This window comes from Pinus tabuliformis, chromosome 4_1 (assembly GCF_031772625.1).
Source record: "Pinus tabuliformis cultivar Carrire ecotype Pingquan chromosome 4_1, CPIR1, whole genome shotgun sequence".
In the NCBI taxonomy this organism is placed as follows: Eukaryota; Viridiplantae; Streptophyta; class Pinopsida; order Pinales; family Pinaceae; genus Pinus; species Pinus tabuliformis.
Genome location: NC_142303.1, coordinates 976,291,910 through 976,311,786, shown reverse-complemented (window position 1 = coordinate 976,311,786; position 19,877 = coordinate 976,291,910). Strand labels below are relative to the sequence as shown.

Below are 19,877 nucleotides of genomic sequence, written 5' to 3'. Positions count from 1 at the left end.
TGTAATGATAGATATCACGAGAATAAAGATAGAGTTATTAGATAGGTGTCACAAGTCAGTAAAAATGGTAGACAAAATTGTGAGGTTAACTGATTTAAAAGAAAGGCCTATCGGCCTAAATATATAATAATCAGCTACTGCTCATAGACTTGAAGCTCGGAAAATAAACTTGGAAGTACATACATTAGATATATTATAAGGGGCATTGCATGGAACATATCCCAATCAGGCTGCATAAAATTTTGCAAGAAAATGTTGTTGTAGGCTACAAAAGCAATATGAATGGTATGTGATGTAGGATCCCTTGGCCAGAAATCATCAGAGGCTCTTATAACAATAGTCTGTTTGGAACTGTATAAACAATTAAATACAAATTTGTTACTGTTATGGTCAAGGGAGAGAAAAGATTGGTCAGATTGTTTGTTTACTACAAGAAAGCATACACAATTCTATGGCACTGACCTATAAAGACCATCAAGATTATGACTCATACAAGAAATTATCCCATTATCAGGGAAATTTCGAGCAATAGAAGCCTCCATTTCTTGCTGATACTGGCTGTCCAATTTAACACGACCACCATGGCCTACACCTAATGTCTTGATAATATTCTGGACGTCCACTTTGACACCATTAATGCCAACACTTGCTAGATACAAGTGGACATTGTCATAAAATTGAAACACAATTTTGGGATGGACTAAGCCCAATCCATTTAATTTTATGCATTCTAATGCCTCATCTGGTTGGTGAAGAAGAATCCCATGAGGCTAAATAGGGAACGACAATTTTGAATTATAATGCTCCATTCCAGAAACATCAGGCTTCACTCCTCCCCAGTAACCAGTGATAGCATGCCAAAAATAAATTTACCTGGAATAATACAAATTTAAGATAAATTAAGAACAAAGTAGTCTACATATACAAATTATAGTTTAAATATATCGACTAGTCACTAAACAAAGAATGTAGCTTATGAATTCATGAGGCAAGTGCTAGAATGAAGGGTTTGGAGCATATACATAAATAAGGAGTATAATTGAGTAATTCCTAATGGAAAGCTAAGGTAGCTTACCTTAAATTGTGGGTCTTCTTTGCTTCTATAACAATGTATCTAAGGCCCAAAGTAGGATCCTCTTGTCTTTGACCAGTCTTTCCATCTTTTAGAAACTTATAATTCTCTTTTACATGTGTCAGCTGATTTGCAAAATTGAATTATGAGCCCATAGAATGTTTAGAGTTCCACTAGAAAATTGAGCATCAAAATGAAATTATCTTCAGATTATAAGAACTTTGAGAATAAAAAGGAAATTATCTTCATATTGCAAGAAGATTCAGGATCAAAAGGAAATTATCTTCAGATTTCAAAGAGAGATGAATTATTGTCTTCAAATGTCATATTTGAAGAAAAAAGAAGGTCAAGCCTACTTTGTTGTATTTCCAACTGGAGGAGGCTTTGCATTAGAGTCCATTTCAACAGATTTCCAGCCATCATCAAGAAGTAGAAACTTTGGAGGGGTGCCCCCTTTCTCTAGATTGTTAAAGAAATACAAAAAAATCACAAACATTTGGAATTGGACCCTTAGGATAAGGTCACAGTGTAACTACATCTCGACAAGAGTTGATATACGATTACAGAACATAAAAGGGGGGCGGGAAAAATAATATAACTTTCTAAACCTTGTTTTACACCCTCAGCTGTGACATCTGTGGAAAATGTGTCCCATGTACACCACCCAAACCAATTGAGTATATCAGGTAACTGCAAGAGAAATATTCAAATCATAAGACTACAGAGAACCAACGAGAACTTATAATGACTTAGTAAAACAATACATGGATATGTGTCATTCTCAATTAAAAGTCAAGGCGAGCTAAACGTTTTAGCACACAGAACAAATTCAGACACCATTGGAAAGAACCAAGCTTCAATTCCATGAGAAATTACCGTCTTTCTTTCACGATGGGAAAAGGTTTAAGAGTGCCTCTCAACAGCCCTGCGCTATCAATAATTGATGTTAATCATATAACATTGATTCTTAAATATGAGAAGTTCCAAAAGAGAGAAAGTTAAATAAGAAAGTTTTAGAATGCCTCTCAACAACCCTGCGTTATCAATAATTGATGCTAATCATAAAAAATTGATACTAAAATCTGAAAAGTTCCAAAAGAGATGAAATTAAATAAGAAAGTTGAAACATGGAAACATTCTCACTCTATTGCACTAGTAATCACTTCATATGGATCCGTTCCAACACCAACAAAAATTGAATAAACTCCTTGAGTTGTCTCAACAGCAGGATCTCCTGGAATGCCAAATACGAAATAAATTCAAGAGAAAATTAGAATGTGTATTTTACTCCAGGGAATTGAAAATTGGGTCATATTAAGAATTTTATTTTATACCATTCATAATCCTTGCAATTCTTACCGCTTTCCAGACATATTTCAAGCTCATTGTTTTCATTTCCTTGCAAAACTGCTTTGAAATATCCTTCCAACAGTGGCAAGAAAACAATATAGATTTTTGGCTCTCCAATGCCATCGCCCACACCAGTGCTCAAAGGTGAACCTTCACTACCCTCAACTAGAAAAAATTGAGTCTCAAATCAAACATCTCTCCCATAGGAGCCCATCCTTTGTGTCATACACCAGAGCTTGAAGTGGAACAAAGACATAAAACGAAGGCCTTTGCAAAAATACATATAAAATCATCCATCATAACCCATAGAAAAGAATTGTGATCAGGATAACCAAAAAAGTCCCCAAAAAGTGCACTTCTTGCACTATCAGAATGCATTGTAAATGTCTTGCACATTGAAGTTGACATTTTCTAAATACAAGACACTGAAGAAAACATCCAAATTGAAGACAAAATATATCCTAATACAGTAGTCTCCTACATGATATTTTATTGCATTATTAAGCATGTAATCTTCAGTATGTCCTTCAAAAAAACATATCAAAAGTTCAAAACCAAAAAACAAGAGATCCAAATATCATTCTGGTGTTTATTATCATACATGAACATGTAGTTTCTTCAGATATTAATGAAACTCATTCTTGACCAAATCATGTTGCAACTAAAAAAACATAAAACGATAGATTCCAATACCTAGCATTCTACTACTTTGGGTTTTACATAAGTAGATCATGTAAACTATCAGACTATTGAAAAAAATAACAGTCAAAATGACCTTCAAATTAGGCTTCTGAATACAAGATCAAGTTCCCAAAAAAAAAAAGTGTAAAACACAAAAGAAAATTGAGGTAGGCTTCTAAATACAAGATCAAATTCTCCCAAAACAAAGGTGTAAAACACAAAAGAAAATGCAGCTATGCTTCTGAATACAAGATCATGTTCCCCCAAAAAGTTGTAAAACACAAAAGCAAATGCAGCTATGGTTCTGAATACAAGATCATGTTCCCCCAAAAAGGTGTAAAACACAAAAGAAAATGCAGCATTCTGTTGCTTAAGATGTACAGAACCAAAATACATTTTGTTGTAACAGAAAGACTAGTAAAATGTATCAGATCATTACCCCAGAGAAAGCCACATCAAAAAAGTTAACATAACAAACAACCTTCAAATTAAGCTTGATTTCAAACCCCTAATCTTCAGAAACAACAATTTTCCATGAACAATTTCATTGCAAGGAACAATTTCATTTCTGAGATAAGTGAGGGCATGCCAGGGAGATGAGGTCAGTCCAAATAGGCATCTAGCTGCCTGTGACCAGGTGGAATGTGTGTTCTAAAGATGCAGAAAATGATGTAGGTTGCAATAAGGAATATCATCAGAATCTGGGAAATCTCAGATAGTACGTGGGAAAGAACAAAAGCCAGAAATGTGTCGGGCATATTAGAAGTCACTATAGGTGGAGAAAGTTACCCCATACCCCGATATGCCACAGTAACCCAAAACTATGGTAAGGGAACAAATAAAAAATGGGAAGTATCTAAGGACTACATTGCGAGCAGCGCAAAAAAAAAAAAAAAAAAAAAAAAACTACCAAACAGATATATAATACTCCTCAAACCCAACCAAATATCCATGTAGCATTACCAAAATAGTGCAAACCGGATCTACTTACCTTTGAGAAAAAACGCTACTCCACCACCATCAAAATCCCACACAGTCACACCAATATCCAAGAAGATCTTCCATTAGAATGCCCTCTCCACCGCAACAGCTTCCAGAATGCCCAGGAAGGCCTTAAAACTAGTGGCTCAAACTTGGAGTTCTGTATAGTCTCAATAGTTACAAGCTCTGTAACACCAAACTCCAGCACCCCATCTGTGAAGGGAAGGCACACCACTGTGTGGCATTAACACAAAGTTCACGAGAAGTCAATGTCTACTGAGACTGGTTTCATGCCTCCCCTGTTACACCGTTTATCTCTGGATTTAGCTCCTTCATCCAGCCCACCATGTGGTCGAAGGATCGATTCTCCTGGACGAGCACCACTATTGTTTTTATAGGTTCGGGTATTTCCATCTTCAATCCTATAGTTGCAATGTACAATAACGCATGTAAACTTAGGGCTTTACCCTTAGGATACTCTTTTAAGGGTCGTGTTATGCACAAATCAGTGGATGGGAATGTAAGGAAGCCTACCCCACCTGCAGTGCCATTGCCATTTATGCTTTGTCATTCTATGATAATATCAAAAGGATGATCAATACCACTATGTAATGAAGCCCATAGTGCAAGCAACATCCATCATAAGTCTGAAGGCACTGTGGCAGTTGCATTCCATTTTTCGACCTGCACGAATGGAAATTGTATAACTTATATAGGAGAATCCCCCAAATTCAACTATGCCCTCAATTTTCAATTTGCAAACCAGGAAATTGGGGGTGATTACAACAATATCCAACCTTCAACCCATGAAATTGTCAAATTCAACTCTGCCCTCAATTTTCGATTTGAAAACTAGGAAATCAGGGGCGATCACAACTAGATCCAACCTTCAACCCAAGAAATCGGGTGTTTGCAAGCAAATGCAACCTCCCAAATCAGGCGAATCAGGCTTTGCATTGTTTATTGCCTTTTATTTTTTGGGCTAAAATGTAATAAATATTTATTTTTTAAATAAATTTTCGGCTAACTATAGAAAATGGGTATAATATAAAAATTTCGCCCCTCCAAAATATAAAACCCCTTAAATTTCGCCTTTGGGCTAAGATTCGCTCCTAAAATTTTCTATGCCCTTTTCTATTTTTCATCATCTTGAGTCTTAATCAAGTGATTCCCTCACCCCTTTTCATATGATCTCAAGTGATAGTGAGCCCTTTCCTCCTTCGGAATATAGTGTTGAGGAAGAGCCCATCATTGATTATACTTTACCTCCTTGGACACATCCTCAAGGTTTTGATCACTCCATGAGCTCCCCTCTCTAACATAACCATCACCTTGAGAAACCTATTTGTTTCACTCCTTTCCCTCACCCTTCGTTCCCCTCTCATCACAACCTTGTGGCATCTACAAATCATAATATTGTAAATAATGATTGTGATAAGGAGTTCTTCAGAGTAATATTCCATTCCACCATTGTGTACTTAGATGGAAATCCACACACTTCTATATTGACCTATTATCCTTCTCCTAGGGTTTCCTTTTACCTCAAATGGAGATCACATTTTCCCACCTCCCACGAAGTATAAATGACCATGAAGCTACTTCCATTAAGCCCTAATGCCCAATGAAGTTGTATTTTAGGCCTCCTTGACAAGTGGAAATCAATCCAAAATCTAAACCTTCCATGACTCCATCTCTCCCAAAGGAAAAATAATTGGTCCTCCTTTGGTGATTACTTTAAAGCTTATTTATTTCACCTTCCCCTCTTTTTCTAGGCCTATCCTACATAGGTCACCTAGGGCATAAATTATCTCACAATCTATCCATCCAAATACTTCTATTTTTGGTCCACAGCTGCATTAGTGTGTCATCAAGAAGCCCTCCAAATTTCATGATATTTCGACAATGAGATATTGAAATATCGCAAGCCCTAGCTCGAAGACCAATTATTTCCCTTGGTTTCCATTAGGCTAGAAACCTCATTGGGATCCTTGCATTTCCTTTCATTGAAAATTAATTCCTTGATCAGTTTCCCCTCCATAATTAGGTCAATTATATCATAGTATGCTAAATATTATCCTCTTGACCTAACCTCGGGTCCACTTGGTCCCGTGTGGGCCCATGCACTATCAAGGTGAATTCTTCAAAGATCATCTGAAACCCAAGTTTCCACGAGAATTCTATGGCTTAGGGATATCTTTTATAAGACACATACTCAAAACCTAACCCTTGAAATTCTCCTCAAGCCCTTCCTAGAGATCTTTCCATATTGTCTTCCAAGACAAGCAAGCCATAATCTTGAGCCTCTCTTATAGTGAATAGGCTTCTAGGATCACCCTTCATCCTATATTTGATCTATTCAACTTTGTGATCCTTATCATACCAAGTCTCCTCCCATTGGTGAAAGTCGGTAAAGAGTAGGGAGATTTAGTTGAGGTGATAGTGTACTATTGCTCCATTGTTTCCCTTGACCTAACAATTGTCCCTTTAGGATTCCCTTCGAGGACCCCTACTAGTTTGAGTAGAAACACCTCCAACAGTTTAATGGGGGACTAATTTCTTAACTTCTTGCACCGAGGTCTCATCTAGAGAAGAGAGAGACACAAACATGTTTCCAGATCTGTGGTTCTAACCAAAAATGGCTCCATGAGGTCTTAGATTCCTTGTCCTTTAGGGGAACTTTCCAAAACTCTCTTGCTATTTATGAGTTGATTGATCTACTAGTAAATCCTTTGAAATTAGAGGACAATATAAATTAAAACTTATAATGACTTAGTAAAACAATACATGGATATGTGTCATTTTTAATTAAAAGTCAAGGCGAGCTAAACATTTTAGCACACGGAACAAATTCAAAGACCATTGGAAAGAACCAAGCTTCAATTCCATGAGAAATTACCGTCTTTCTTTCACAATGGGAAAAGGTTTAAGAGTGCCTGTTATAGACATTTTTGGGCACTGCAACCCCAAGCATGAAATGTCCATAAACCAAGGGCTCCTAAGTCCCTAAAAGTGTTGTTCTAACCCCTAAAGGAACAAGGTCAACTGATTACAGCTTCTTCCAGAAGTTCTCCATGAAAAACTGCTCAGAATTGGTCAAAACAGGATCATTTCAGCTGCTCCATAGGCAAAGTACGTTGCATCTCACCTAAACACACTATGTGGGTGCGTTGCATTTCAAAAATCCCTTCTATGGGGTGCGATGGGCGAGAAATGACAAATGGTAATGTCATTCCGTGAGTTGGAGAGGTAATGGAAGCTTCCAGAAACTTCTCCTGTGACACTTGCCTCTCTGAATTCGACCAAGGATGAGTAAGAGATCATCAATCTCCAAGTGGAAGCAAGAACTATCAGAGGGAAGACACTAATCAAATCACAAGCTGACTCATCTCCCTTACAGATATCTATATATGGATCCCTCATCCCAGAGATCCAGAGGCTGGAATTTTGCATATTGTAAGGAATTGTTGTTGGTTTCTTGAGACAAACATAAGATTGTTGGGTGATCTAAGCTTTGTATGAGGTGAAGAGGGGCTTCCTTGCCGAGAGGATGATGCTGGGTCAAAACAACTGGTTGTAACTCCCCTTGGCTCTTTCTTGTTTATCAATAAAAGCTATTCAAGTTTTCCTCCATACTCTTGTGTAATTTATGTTTGCTGCATTTGTATGGTCAATTTACATCTGATCCTAGATTGTTTATGATTATAGATCCATGTTCTCGTATAGTGCTATGCTACTGTGATCTTACAGGTACTTTGTGAAGCTAGGCGTGCAAGGGAACAAGTAGTGAAAGACTATCAAGAAAGAGAGGAATCAAACCAGGAGATTAGCACAAGACAGAGGTTGGTCTTCTTTGTTCTTCTCTATCTATACTTCATAAAGGAAAAACGAAAGTAGCTTTACTTTGTTTGTTTCTAAGGCAGCTATCACACCTTAGTGGGATAAGTAGTTCTGAGTAGACACTTTTCCCTGTAACAAAAGGGCGACTCCGCTGGGGAAGAATTAGTTTGTTTTTTTATCTTCCTTGTTGTCTATTTCATAAACTTACAGATGGAGTTTGAAGTCGTGCCAGGTAGCTTTCGAACTACATTTTCTATGCAAATGCAAAGTAGATAAATGTCGCTTCAGTCAATCTCCGGGATCTGTTTATGATTTAAACAACTGATTCACAAACTCTCTGATTGCCCCTTGTGGTAGCTCTTAGATCCTCCTTAGATCTACCCCTGATTGTTGCATTACTGATTACCATTTGCTCGGCCAAAACCCATGAACTGAACTGCAAACTGTGACCCAGAACCCAAGCAAAGTCTTGTCTCTGGCCCCGCGCAGGTACTGTTCTGAGAATCTGAAATTCAGTGCACTTCCTGAGTGTAGTAGTTGCGCTGCATTTCAAAGTCCCTATGTTACAGGTGCGCTGATCAGACTAGGCATTGTGTAGTTTTGGTTTCTGTGATTCATTCTTTCCAGTTCTATTCATGAATTTTGCTGCCTGTGATTAGTATATCTCTGTTTGAAACCCCTTTTCCTTGTTGTTATTCCGCCTCCTTTGTACAAAAGAACTGTAAATGTTTTTGTGTGTTTGTTGAGTCATTTTCAGTTCTCCTTTGCAAAAAGTAACATAATCGCACTGTCGTCCTTTGATTTGAAAGTGTCACAAGTCTCGTTTTCAATCATAGGAAAGAGTTTGATTGTTGTAGATAGTCGATTATCCTGTTACTATTGTTTTTCGTCTGAATTTGTAATTTTCCTAGTGTCGAAAACAAGTATTCATTTCCAAATCTAAGGTGTTGTGATTATCTCCATTTTCGATTTCGAAAAGAAACTTGTTGATAACTGTCACTTGAAAAGTAATTTAGATTTGTGCATCAACTTTTTTTTATCATTTACATACTAAGAAAGTCGAAAACATATACATGCATGTGCATTTTCATTTAGACAGTCTGATTGGTTTGATTTAGGAAAGTGCATTTAGAGTGTGCACTTTGCTCTTTGTGAAAGGATTCTGTCTTTCTTTCCTTAGTAGCTAGGATTTTCATTGCACAAAGAAGATAAAAAGATTGTTTATCATCTTAGATTGCATTTTAGGAATTATACTACATCTCGTGGTGAACCTGAAAGGCAAACTTCATAAACAAGATCAACTATAAAATAAATTCAATGAATCTAACAACGCTTTGGAACCTAACGCACAACATTTAGAAGTCTAGGCTAGAGACGTATTCCAGCGTCGTAAAGCCTGGTAACTATTTTTCTCACTGATGGTTGGGTGATTCCTCCACTTTGAGACGATAAGTGCCAGTACGGACTTGTGCTCCCACGCACTGTCGAGTATATTTTGGGAGACCCCAATAGGCTTAATCCTTTATCCATAGGAAGCTGTGTCTGCCGCCCTATCGATCGCAATGCACTGAACACAGCATTCAGGAAGATTGACTGTCGTACCGTAAAAAGTATTCTGCAGTTTTGCGATTGGTTTGTGTTGAAGCCCCGAAAATCGGGTCGACAACAAGGGGGATACCCACCCGGTCCGGACCTTGGTTGGCAGCTCCTTATCCGTTTGGTATAGCAGGTCCGACTGGGGATAATGGGACCAGTTTCCCAATCTAAGGGGTGTGTGTGTGTGTAGAGTTGGATGATGCTGATCTAGGGGTATTCTAAGCTAATTTAATTCAAACTTCTAAACTAAATCTATGCTATTGTAATCTAATAAGAAACAACACATCTAATCTACGCTAACCCGGGGTGTATTTCTTCTATTATGCGATCTAAAAAGATTCCGAACAATAACTGGTAATAAAGATCATTCAGCTATCATAAGAATAGAAATCAATTAAGATAAACCACTTTGCATAAAAAGTTAAGGAAAACAGTTGTGAACAGCATACCGCATAATAAGTTATTCATATATCAAGCACAAATAAATGACTCCACCGTACAGAAGTGCCAAATGGTAACCCACACATTCATGCATTAACATATAAACAACTGAAAACTGCATATCACTTTAAGAATATAAGCAGAAATTAGTCAAGAGATAAAAGTACCATTTATGACTGGTTTCACTCATAAGCTTCAAGCAATAATGATTTATCTCTACTTGTTCTAACATCTACTAAGACTACAAAAGTGCAACATTAGTAGAAGACATTAAATGCAAAAAGATAAATCTCGATCCATCCATTCATCAAAAACCCCCTCCGAGGGTGCAAAAGTGCATGTTCTGAGGACAAGTTTTTTGACAAATTTCCGGACCCTTCTCCAAATGCCTGAGAAGGGTTTAAATACTACTAACTAATTAATCTTAATTACATAAATTTAGGACACGGCTTCAAATGACCGCCCTTCTACTAAAGCAAATTTATTTCTAAAAATTGAATCTAATTTCTAACCGTTTCTGTATTTGCTCCTTAGTGCTGTAAGCAATGCAACGTTCACCTAGGAAGAGTCGGTTGGTTGTCTTCTCCTTTCGTTTGAGCGATGAAAATAGAAATGACAAGAGCTGGCACCGCTTTCTGACAAACTAGAAGATATTTTTGAAAATCTTCCTCTGGCTTGGTGTATTCGCTGTGTGTATACTTGGTATAACCCAAATTTCTTTCAAACTGATTGTGTTGTTGCTATTTCGGTTTCCGGCCGTGCGAATGACTGAATAAGTTAGGGACTTTGCTCTCTGAACAATTTTCCGTATTGAAAATTGCTTCCGTTCTTTGTTCCAGGCTTTTCTGGAGCGTCTTCCCTCTTTAGCGTTTTTCTTTTTGCTTTACCCAGTTTGAGCTTTAGGATCTTTTGTAAACATGCTGCTTTTGTGCGCCTTTGACTCTAAGTCTTGGATAGTCTATTTCCATCAGTATCTGTTGAGTGATACTCTGGAATCCGCGGTCCTGCTGCATGCGGCATCCGTTTGTGAAGGCATCTCTTCTCTGTTCTCCAAGTATTGACGCTTTCCCCTGTTCCTTAGATGTTTCCTGCACATTGATTTATATTAGTTGCTTCCTTACATTTTACGCAAAGGAAAAGAGTAATGACGAAAATATTGACATGAAAGCTTTAAGTTCTAATGAATGCATAATCATGACACTCGTAATGACTTGACTCTTCGAAAAACACAACACAATCCTTCTTGGATACTTTGGCGTACAATCATTAATTTCTCTTAAGGCGCGCGCCCAATTTTGGTCTACAGACAGCTTTCCTTGAACACTATGTCGAGGGAATTTTGCGATGAGTGATTTCTGCGATTCGCATCGCAGTATCGAGGATTGCGATGTTAAGATGTGTCATCGTAGGAATTGATGGTCGCATTCATCGCAGATTGCAAATTGCAGATCACAAGATCGCAGATTGCGAGATCGCAGATCGCGAATTGCAAATCGCGCTTAATCATCCAATCACTGTGTGCTGCTTATGCGATGTTGCGATATGCGACGTCGCATATCGGTCGTCGGCGATTCCTTAATTTTTCATTTTAAGAGCGCTTCTCAATATATGTGATGCGATGAATTTCGCGTCGCTTCTTCGCAGCTTATTTATGCGCATAGGAAAACGCTTCACTCTCTCTTCGCGATGCGATACAGCTTTAGGGAGTTAAAATACAAAAATTTTGATAAAATGTTTTTTGGATTTATTTGTTAAGGGTCACCATTTGCTTGGTGTTATTGTTAATACCAAACAAAGAGGGGGGTTGTTGGTGACCACAACAGTTTGGTAATCCCTCTACCTAGATTTCCAGAGCAGTCCCTTTCGTTCCTTTTCAGACTCTTTAACGGAAAAGGTCCATCTGAGCACTTGTCACTTCAGGCTCATTAAAAATCGAAGGCGACTAGAGTCATATTTTGTTTTTTCTCGACTCTTAAAAATTGAAAAAACAAGTTGTGTCAAAGTGTCTAAAATTTATTTTAAACGGAATAATCATCACCTTTTCCTACGTTGATCTCAGGTTGAAGAAAATGGAGTCCACCAACCAAGGAGTTCCCTTGGAGGAAATACTAGTCCCTTCTCCTCTTGGGGAGATGTTGGTGCACCCCATATGGCCACATTGTCGCTTCAAGGACTGACAATTGGCTTGCCCATATGGCTCTTCTCAACCTTTTTCGTTCAGAACACCGCAATTCCTGAACAGTCGAGTCAGCAACTAGACGAATCCAGAGTTACCCACCAACCTTCTACTTCCTCCAATTCTTCCTCTCCTCCTTCTTCTTTTCTTGATGGGGTTGGTAAAGCCAAAAATCAAGTACCTGAGAAGAAGAAGGAAAAGAAGAAGAAAGAGAAGAAGAAGAAGGAGTCAAAAGTGAAAGGGGGCAACCGAGCGTCGTCTAGCGAAAATCCACACACTGCACCGACCAGGCCTAAATTGTCATGTGTCATTTGCAAAGGAGACCACTATCATAGAGATTGTCCTTGCATCCATCAGATCTTAAGGAACTGGTCTCCTCGTTTGCACAACCCGGTGTCGTCAACCTCTGATGATCATGTTGAAAACACACCGTCAACTAGTGAAAGTGAAGCCCCAGGACAAAAAGGAAAATATAGATTTCCTTGTAAATTGTGCGAAGGCGACCATGTCGTCCACCATTGTCCCTTCTTAGACGAGGTGAAAAGAGTTTTGGACGATCATCCGGTTTCACCGTTACGACTTCCTCCTGGATATAAAAAACTCTTGTCGAGTCCGTCACTAGTTGAAAAACCGGCTGACCCGCCCAGATGGTCGGCTGAAGCATCTATCATTGAAGACAAACCATCTGAACCCATACCAGACGAAAGTCAAAAGGTCGAGGTGGTAGTTGACCCGGTCTTGCCTTCAGAGGTTCCATCTTCAGATGATACAGTCACAGAAGAGAACAAGGATGACACCGTCCAAATTCTTTTCGTAAGCACAGACTCCGATGAACATGGGGGAAGTTTACCCATTCCTTTACCGCAGGAAAGAAGTTCGTCAGAGTCATACCCAGCCGTCTATTCGGTCCCACCTCCAAGCAACCTAGTTGTCTCCTTCGATTGGAACCAACTAGGTAGACCTCGTTTACCGGCTAGTGTACCATTCCGTATCATTGTTCAAATATATAGGATGGTTATGGCCGGTACCATCATAGATGAAGGGGCTTCTGTGAGTATCCTTTCCTAGACTACTTGGAAAGCGCTTGGTTCACCATCACTTTTGCCTGAGATGAGAAATCTGACAGGCTTTGACAAAGGAACCAGTCGACCGTTAGGGATCCTTCCCAAGGTGCCCATAACATTGAGAGGTAAAACCGTTCAAATGAACGTAATGGTAGTTCAAGGACCCCTGGATTATATTCTACTCCTTGGACGAGACTATATTTATTGCATGGGAGCGATTGTCTCCTCACTCTTTAGAGTAATGTGTTTTCCACACGAAGGAAGAGTGGTCAAGCTCGTGGACCAGCTTTCATTTCCTGGATCACACAGAGAAAATAGTCATACACCATCCCTGAATGGTCTTTTCACACAAGGAATGTCTCATCAATCTCCAGTCCATCCGCCTGATGAGCGCGAGTGATTCGGGGGACATGACTGAAACCCAGGGGGCATGCACCCTGGTTTGCTTCGACAGGAAAACTTCGGGTATAGGGTAGGTTTCTGCGAGAAAATATTACTAGTCTGTACTCCCGTCCGTGATTGGAAGAGGGGGTTATTCTGGAATACGATTCTCTTGTCAAAGTTATGTGGTTTGGCAGGCATTGCCACTCACCTTTGTTTATTTCGATAAACATCGCCGAAGAAGTGTTTTGTTTACACCATGAATAGAACAATCTTTGGTAACCTGTAAGAGGTGGACCGCTCTCGGTAAAACAAATGTTTTAACGGAAAGAAGAAGGGGTACCCTTGAAATTCTATTTTATACCTGGGGGCATGCAAACCTTTTGGCGTGCAAGCAAAGAGAAACTATTTATTTTTTAAATTTGTAGGTCCTCTAACCCTTTAAACTCGTAGGATTGGTCGTTTCCTAACTTGCATAAAGGAAGGATGTGGGGCAAAACTCTAAAAATTGTCGTTTTTATATATGAGACATTCTTATTATACGACTGGATTAATTGAGCAGTTTTAAGACATAGTTCAAGCTCGTTAAAAAATAAACATAAGTCATGAGAAAATGTTTCCCCCCAGTGTTTAAGCTCAATAAAAAAAAATGAACCGATTTCTCGGTAAATAACCATCGTGAATGTAGTATTTCAGCCTTTAAAAGCCTTGGTCGTGTTCTCATCATCACCTCCACTCTGTATTGGCCGATCATTCACCTCCATTTGATTGTTTACCCCTTTTTGAGGAACAGTTGCGAAGAGTGATCTCACTAGCCATCCTTGTAACACTGCCGTGATTGGAAAATTCCAAACCTTACCTGGAATCAGCTGCTACCCATTTTATCACTCGTTCCTCAAAAGACGAGTCTCCTTTAAGCTCTTTTCAATTGACTCATAAAATATGAAAAGATTGCCGAGCCATTGGCCTCTCCAGCTCGTTAAAGGGACCGGAAGTGCTATCCGTCCTCTAAGTTTTAATCTTTTTGGACCTGAGGGATTATTACACAAAAAGATCGAGCGCTTGTTTTGTTCGGCTCGTTAAAAGTATCGAAAATTCATCCCTTCTGTATTGTTTTATACTTTTTCGGACTTAAGGGATTAGATGATGAAAAAGGAATTTTGGAGTTTCCTTTATGTTCCTTTTCAGACTCTCTAAAATTGAAAAGGACCGAGTTATCTTTGTCGTTAAACTCGGTAAAATTTTAATAGCGACAAATGTGTCTATAGACGAGAACGAGTTTCACTATCGCTAGGCTCGTTAAAACATAGCGATGGGTTTGCCCGAAGGGAAAATTATAGAACAAGCATATGTTATCCTCGTCAAGCTTGATAAAAATAAAGAGGTACTGGTCAGCAATGACTGGGGAAAAATTGGGAAGAAAACTTGAAGAAACTTTGTTGGTAGCAAGTTGCTCTTGAACATGACACTTTCACTCCGCATCCAAGTCGGGTTGGGTTGTTTCATTCACCGGTCACATCGCCATGGTCCCATCACACCATCCACATTTGGGGTTAATGCTACCAATCCATCATGTCAGTGTCGCCGATATGTTCAATAGAAGTCATTCAGAGAATTCACCTGTGTCTCACCCGCTACAATACATTTACACTCCATTCTTTCATGACCGCCACCCTGAACCTTATGTCACCAGATCATTTTCACCTCCGTTAAAATCATTTGCTCCGTTCCGTGTCATTGATGTGGGATTCATTAAGGCCCTCCTATGACGGATCAATTCTTGTCGACATCAGCTAATTATCCAAGAAGTTCATCTAGGAACACCCCATTCAGTACTTTGAAGCTTGCATGCCTCAATGGCAAGTTTCTCACTTCCGGCGACAGGTTTACATCAATGACCTTCGACCGAAAGATTTTGTGTGGTGTTCAACGCTAAGTCCTTTATTCACACCACGTGAATTGTACTACAGTACCTTGAGGGTCATTATCATTATCGGTGATTCCTCTCGCTCTTGTTAACAACTTACATCATTGGCTAGTAATCAAGCGATGTCTTTCCATGTTCGACTCCAGAACATCTCTCACATGGATAGACTTGTACTTCGAGTGAAGATCGAACGAGATTGAAGACCCCGGATCTAGTTTCATCCATCCAGGCTGCGATATATATTCAGGGAAATAAAGACATCAAATGTACATCATCACTGCACAGATAATCATCCAATCAAAGGGATGATGGCTATATCAGAATCATCAGTCTACACTCAGACGATTGTCTGTCCTATGTACATGAAAATGAATTTATAAAGCTGAGCATGGGAATGCCTGCCTCAGCTAGATCATGAAAATATTTTGAAGATAATGTATTGTATTGTATCTTATTACAGGTCTCCTCCCAGCTTGAAAGAACTTCTGATCCTCATAATAAAGCATTTCACCCGACATCAAAAGATTAACGACCTCATGCTTTAGGGGGCAACTGTTATAGACATTTTTGGGCACTGCAACCCCAAGCATGAAATTTCCATAAACCAAGGGCTCCTAAGTCCCTAAAAGTGTTGTTCTAACCCCTAAAGGAACAAGGTCAACTGATTATAGCTTCTCCCATAAGTTCTCCATGAAAAACTGCTCAGAATTGGTCAAAATAGGATCATTTCAGCTGCTCCATAGGCAAAGTACGTTGCATCTCACCTAAACACACTATTTGGGTGCATTTCATTTCAAAAAGCCCTTCTATGGGGTGCGATGGGCGAGAAATGACAAATGGTAGTGTCATTCCGTGAGTTGGAGAGGTAATGGAAGCTTCCAGAAACTTCTCCTGTGACACTTGCCTCTCTAAATTCGACCAAGGATGAGTAAGAGATCATCAATCTCCAAGTGGAAGCAAGAACTATCAGAGGGAAGAAACTAATCAAATCACAAGCTGACTCATCTCCTTTATAGATATCTATATATGGATCCCTCATCCCAGAGATCCAGAGGCTGGAATTTTTCATATTGTAAGGAATTGTTGTTGGTTTCTTGAGACAAACATCAGATTGTTGGGTGATCTAAGCTTTGTATGAGGTGAAGAGGGGCTTCCTTGCTGAGAGGATGATGCTGGGTCAGAACAACTGGTTGTAACTCCCCTTGGCTCTTTCTTGTTTATCAATAAAAGCTATTCAAGTTTTCCTCCATACTCTTGTGTAATTTATGTTTGTTGCATTTGTATGGTCAATTTACATCTGATCCTAGATTGTTTATGATTATAGATCCATGTTCTTGTATAGTGCTATGCTACTGTGATCTTACAGGTACTTTGTGAAGCTGGGCGTGCAAGGGAACAAGTAGCGAAAGACTATCAAGAAAGAGAGGAATCGAACCAGGAGATTAGCGCAAGACAGAGGTTGGTCTTCTTTGTTCTTCTCTATCTATACTTCATAAAGGAAAAACAAAAGTAGCTTTACTTTGTTTGTTTCTAAGGCAGCTATCACACCTTAGTGGGATAAGCAGTTCTGAGTAGACACTTTTCCCTGTAGCAATGCCTCTCAATAGCCCTGTGCTATCAATAATTGATGTTAATCATATAACATTGCTTCCTAAATATGAGAAGCTCCAAAAGAGAGAAAGTTAAATAAGAAACTTTTAGAATTCCTCTCAACAACCCTGCATTATCAATAATTGATGTTAATCATATAACATTGATACTGAAATCTGAAAGGTTCCAAAAGAGATTAAATTAAATAAGAAAGTTGAAACATGGAAACGTTCTCACTCTACTGCACTAGTAATCACTTCATATGGATCCGTTCTAGCACTAGCAAAACTTGAATAAACTCCTTGAGTTGTCTCAAAAGCAGGATCTCCTGGAATGCCAAATACGAAGTAAATTCAAGAGAAAATCAAAATGTGTATTTTACTCCAGGGAATTGAAAATTGAGTCATATTAAGAATTTTATTTTATACCATTCATAATCCTAGCAATTATTACCGCTTTCCAGACATATTTCAAGTTCATTGTTTTCATTTCCTTGAAAAACTGCTATGAAAGATCCTTCCAACAGCGACAAGAAAACAATATAGATTTTTGGCTCTCCAATGCCATCACCCACACCAGTGCTCAAAGGTGAACCTTCACTACCCTCAACTAGAAAAAATTGAGTCTCAAATGGGACATCTCTCCCATAGGAGCCCATCCTCTGTGTCATACACCAGAGCTTGAAGTGGAACAAAGACATAATACGAAGGCCTTTGCAAAATACATATAAAATCATCCATCATAACCCATAGAAAATAATTGTGATCAATATAACCAAAAAAGTCCCCAAAAAGTGCACTTCTTGAACTATCAGAATGCGTTGTAAATGTCTTGCACATTGAAGTTGACATTTTTTGAATACAAGACACTGAAGAAAACCTCCAAACTATAGACAAAATATATCCTAATACAGTAGTCTCCTACATGATATTTTATTGCATTATTAAGCAGTTCCAATCATAAGAAAGTGGATTATATCTTCAAAATGTCCATCCGCTACGTGCACAACAAAGAGTTGTGTGTCAGGTAATCCTTCCTCCAGACTAGTAGGTTCCTCTCTTGTCTCAATGCGCGACAGGTGATTCGGTCCTGCGTTCAATCATCTAGGTTTCATAACAACTTCAAAATCATATTCTTGGAACAATAAAAGCCATCTGCATATGCGCCCCCCCAACACAGGCTTATTGACCAAGTATTTCAGCACAGAATGATCTGTATACATTTTGAAGTGTCCCCCTAGCAAGTAGTGTCGATATTTATGGAGTGAATACACCATAGCTGATCCCTCGCATTCAGTGGTGGAATAGTTCTTTTCTGCTTTAGAAAATCTGCAACTCACGAACACGATAGGGTGATCCAAGCCCTCACCACCATCTTGTGTTAGTACCACTCCCAGTGCTATACACGATGCATCAACATGGACATGAAACTCCTTGTCCCAATTCGAGAAGACCAGTATCGGCACAATGATCATATTTTATTTCAATACATCCAGGATTTTCTTATAGTCATCGTCCTAGTAGAACGTGACATCTTTTTTCAATGAATTTTCCATCACCGCGGTGATCTGGGCATAACTTTTGAAGAACTTCCTGTAGTATCTCGTATGTCCCAGGGTAGCGCGCAGCTGTTTCACACTTTGCGGCGCTTCCAAATTCAGAATCACTGCAATCTTCATGGGATCTACCTTCAGTCCCTGTCTACAAACTACATGTCCCAACAGGTTCCTGAAAGGAACGAGGAATGTACACTTCTTGAGTTTAAGCGCGATTTGGTATCTTCGGCAGGTATCCAACATCAAGCGTAAGCTTGTTACACGGTGATTAACCAACCCAAATATAGTCAATCATCAAAATAAAATTCCAAGAATTTGTGAATATATTCCTTAAATGCTATAACAACCATGTGTGAAAAGATGGCCGGCGTGTTCTTCAACCCAAATGGCATGACAGTGTATTGAAAGCAGCCCCACTCAGTTGCAAAGGTTGTCTTGCTCCTATCTTCCGGAGCAATTTTGATCTAGTGGTACCCTGAGATCCCGTTAGTGAAAGAATATGCTTCCTACCCACCGACATTGTCCAACACCTCATCTGTGAACGGAGTTGGGAATGGATCATGCACGCAAGCGTCATTTAATTTTCTGAGATCCACACATATTCTTATCTCATCCTTTTGCTTCTTTTCCTGCACCACCATTGGACTTAACCAATCAGATTCTTCCACTGGCTCAATGATTCCTACTGCGAGCATTTTGTTTAGTTCTATGTGGACCTTCTCCTTGTATTTTGGATTTAAGTAGTAAGGCATCTGCTTAACTAGCTTCACGTCGGTTTTTAACATGATCCTCATCATTCCTAAATCTCCGATGATTCCCTTTAAATCCATAAACTTGGTCGGGAATAATTCCTAGTAATCGCGGAGTAACTCAGTGACCTTATCCACCATCACATCATCCCAGTAGTCGCCGAGCGTTGCAAACTTAGGTTCGGCCTCTATACCAATTTTCACCTGCTTCATTTTTACCGACACGTTGATGTCAAGGTTCTTAATCTGTGGTCCTTGCACCTCGTGATGGCCTTCTGTTTCTGGAATGTTAATTTTCCATGGATCTTCGTCTTCTTCTTCAATTCTTACATTATAACATTCTAGTGTGAAGCTCATCTGAGTAGCCCATTCAGGTTGAATCGATTCTACTGGCTCCTGTGGTATCCTAAAGATAGCTAACTTTACCTCTTGTAGTGCTTCATCAACGCTGTCCCACCATCTTTCTTCAAAACTGAA

At 39.1% G+C, this 19,877-nt stretch overlaps 1 pseudogene; it reads right to left on the bottom strand.

Annotated features, from left to right (window-relative positions):
- Positions 1-134: 134 nt before the first annotated feature.
- LOC149179389 (putative galactinol--sucrose galactosyltransferase 1) lies at positions 135-17,754 on the bottom strand (annotated as a pseudogene).
- Between the last annotated feature and the right edge of the window lie 2,123 nt (positions 17,755-19,877).